This window comes from Macaca nemestrina, chromosome 10, assembly GCF_043159975.1.
Source record: "Macaca nemestrina isolate mMacNem1 chromosome 10, mMacNem.hap1, whole genome shotgun sequence".
NCBI classification, from domain to species: domain Eukaryota; kingdom Metazoa; phylum Chordata; class Mammalia; order Primates; family Cercopithecidae; genus Macaca; species Macaca nemestrina.
The window spans coordinates 5662296-5665256 of record NC_092134.1 but is presented as its reverse complement, the minus strand read 5'-3'; the positions used below and the strand labels follow the sequence as shown (position 1 = coordinate 5665256).

At 46.5% G+C, this 2961-nt stretch overlaps 1 long non-coding RNA gene across 1 annotated transcript; it reads left to right on the top strand.

Moving 5' to 3' along the window:
- The first annotated feature begins 2011 nt into the window (after nucleotides 1-2011).
- LOC139356512 (uncharacterized) lies at nucleotides 2012-2610 on the top strand. Its single transcript, XR_011608472.1, has 3 exons — nucleotides 2012-2145; nucleotides 2230-2335; nucleotides 2570-2610. It is a non-coding gene; the product is annotated as an uncharacterized lncRNA (long non-coding RNA).
- The last annotated feature ends 351 nt before the right edge of the window (nucleotides 2611-2961 follow it).

The window sequence follows — 2961 nt, the reverse complement described above, 5'->3', positions numbered from 1 at the left end:
TATCCATAGAGTATCCTCCTTGGGGATTGCTCAGCATTTCCCGAACTGACATGAGAGTGAAAATTCCACAGACTGGGGAGTCCTCCAAAAGGTGCTACTGAGGATTCACACCAAGGTGCAAGGTTCAATGACCTGGCATATCCCAAGGTCAACATTAAGGAAAGCACAGCTTTGAGGATGAGTCCATTCCTCTAAGAGTCCCAGCAACATGCATCATTAATATGGGCAGTAAAATTTGGAAAACTGCAATGCATCTGATTAATTAAGTTCCCTCAATTTATAGAAGCCAGGATTTGAGCAGAACCTGGACCTAGAATGGTGATGAAGCAGCCTCCAAGTTTGATGATCTGCAAACTCAGTATGTTCTCCTGGAGATCAAGCTTTTGTTTTCTGCCAAGAAACTCCCATATTCACGCAGCTACAACAGCGACCATGCAGCACATAACTCCCATTTCCCATTTCTGTCAGGTGGAGGAGAGGGTATTTTCAGTATATTTCCATAGAATGAAGACAATTAAGTACAGTGCATAATGGAATCCACACTCCATGAGCTTAGATTTTCCTCTCTTAGGGTGGAATCTCTAGGGCAAGAGATTGAGCTCTCTACCTTGTGGGGCTCCACACCGTATTCTCTGGAAGGAACCTGCAGTGGCAAAACATTTGTTTGGTCCATAGTAGCATCATTCTGCAGATACAGTCTTTCTCTAAACACCACAATTCTTGGCTCATTTGGTAATAATGCTATGGCAACGCTAAATAATGAATATTGTTAGAGGCAACCGAGGAAAATGAGTCACCAATTTTATTTTGTTCCTGAGCAGATGATTGCCTATGACTTGGCTCAGACCTTTCTAAACTCCAAATATTTAAGGCCCTTGATTTGTTTAATTAAACCTGCCAGGAGCCCCAGAACTGCCAGGAGCCCCAGCACAGGGCTGCATGAAGTTGTTAAGCTATTTCATCTTCCATCTCAGGAATAATTAACTTCCCAAGCCCGGGAAACAGACTGTATAAAATTTGGGTTTCCTCAGGATTATTATCATTATTATTTTAAAAATTATGCTTCACAGAAACATCATTGCTTCTTTATGGAAACCATATCTGGCTTAAGGCACAGCCTGCCTGGAAGCCTTCATCAAGCTGTGATCTAAAACATGAACAAACCAACTGCTCTCAGATCTGTTCTACCATGGGAGAATACCCTAAAGGCTTTTCTGTCTACCGTGAAGTTCTTAAGACTGAAACCAAGTTTCACTGAACCTCTAAACAGAAGCCAGTGGAATGGCATGAAGAACTTAGCTCAGCATTATTGTATTTATCTAAAACGAATGAATAGATTGAACCTGGGGGTTCTCTTAGCAACTTAAAGGAGAAAAGATGATTCTAAAATTTTAAATCCTTTCTCCGTGAGGTCTCTGTTAGAAAAAAAGAAAATAGATGGAAACTCTAAATTGGGTTGTTCAGACACCTGCAGAGAACAGGAAAACAAAAATGGGCTGACTTCTGACTGAATTTAGGACCATAAATCCAGCTAATTGGAACAAAAAACAAACAAACAAAACAGCAGAAATATCCCATGGCTCCATTTCCTCAACTGTGATTAACCAGTGGGTGATCCTTCTATTAGGTTAGTTGTCACATGGATGAAGGTTTTTTAATAGTCATTGAATTTCATGCATATGGGGAGCGAGGGAAGTAAGGAACGTGGAAGGGAGGGAGGGAATTCTTTCTGCTGGAGGTAAAGGGTCAGGGATTCCCCTTTCCAGGGAGAGGGAAGCAGCATCGCCTGCTGCAGCCGCCTGCTGATTCCAGGGAGTCTCTGCCGTCAGCTGTTTCCTCCTTCGTGAGGTCATTCTGGCCTCCAGCCCTTCAGAGCATGGGACGCTCAGTCAGAACAAGACCTTGGAGACAAAAGAAGGGGCGACAAAAAGCTCTGAGCAAGTACTTAGGAGAACTGGAGATAAATTCCCCCTTACCTTAATGACGTCTTCATCGGCGGACTTGCATTCCACAGACTCAGACACATCGACCACAGAACCGTCCTCCTGGACCCCCACGACTTTGACAGGAACCGAAACAGGCTTTCCGGTGAGAATGGCGGTGTTCAAAACCTCGGTGTCCTGAACAGGAGAGGAGAGGGCTCAGGTCAGCAAGCGCGCACCACGGGGGCGAGGGGGACGGGGGTGTCCACCAAGCTCCCGACGCCTTCATTCTCCTTCTGCAATTTAGACAGAAGGGATGTCCGAAGGGATGAAGCTACGAAGCACACACACAATGGAAGGTTCCAAACAGCTGGACGGGGTTCCACCCCAGACGGAGATAATCAAACCTGACGGTTGGTGGGAATGGCTTCTCAGTCCCAGGCGCAGGGCCATCCTCCCCTCCCTGACCTCCACTCCCTCTGCCCTACTCCAGCCCCGCCACCCTCCGCCCCACAGACTCACACACAGCACACGAGTTCCTTTCAGTACTTTTCAAATCTTGGCTCAAGGATCATTTGGGAAGCGACTACCTATTTTCTGGGCCTATTAACATAGTGAACATAGACTTCATTGTGATTTTAAATTAGGAAAGACAACAGCAGAAGCAACAGAAGAGAACGAGTCAAACTCTGCACACCCAAGCTGACCACCAGCACCCCACCTCCCCCGACACCTCCAGAACCCCCAGAGATCTCCCTCCAAACCCAGTTGAGAGACAGGACTAACTGGATTTTCTAGGCCAAATGGGAGTCCCTAGGCCTGGCTGGGAAGGTGATTGCATCCACCTTTAAACACGGGGCTTGCAACTTAGCTTACACCCGACCAGTCGGGTAGTGGAGAGAGCTTACTAAAGAGCTAGTTGGGCAAAAGCAGGAGATAAAGAAATAGCCAATCATCTATCACCTGAGAGCACAGGGGGAGGGACAATGATCGGGATATAAACCCAGGCATTCCAGCCGGCAATGGCGACCCTCTTTGG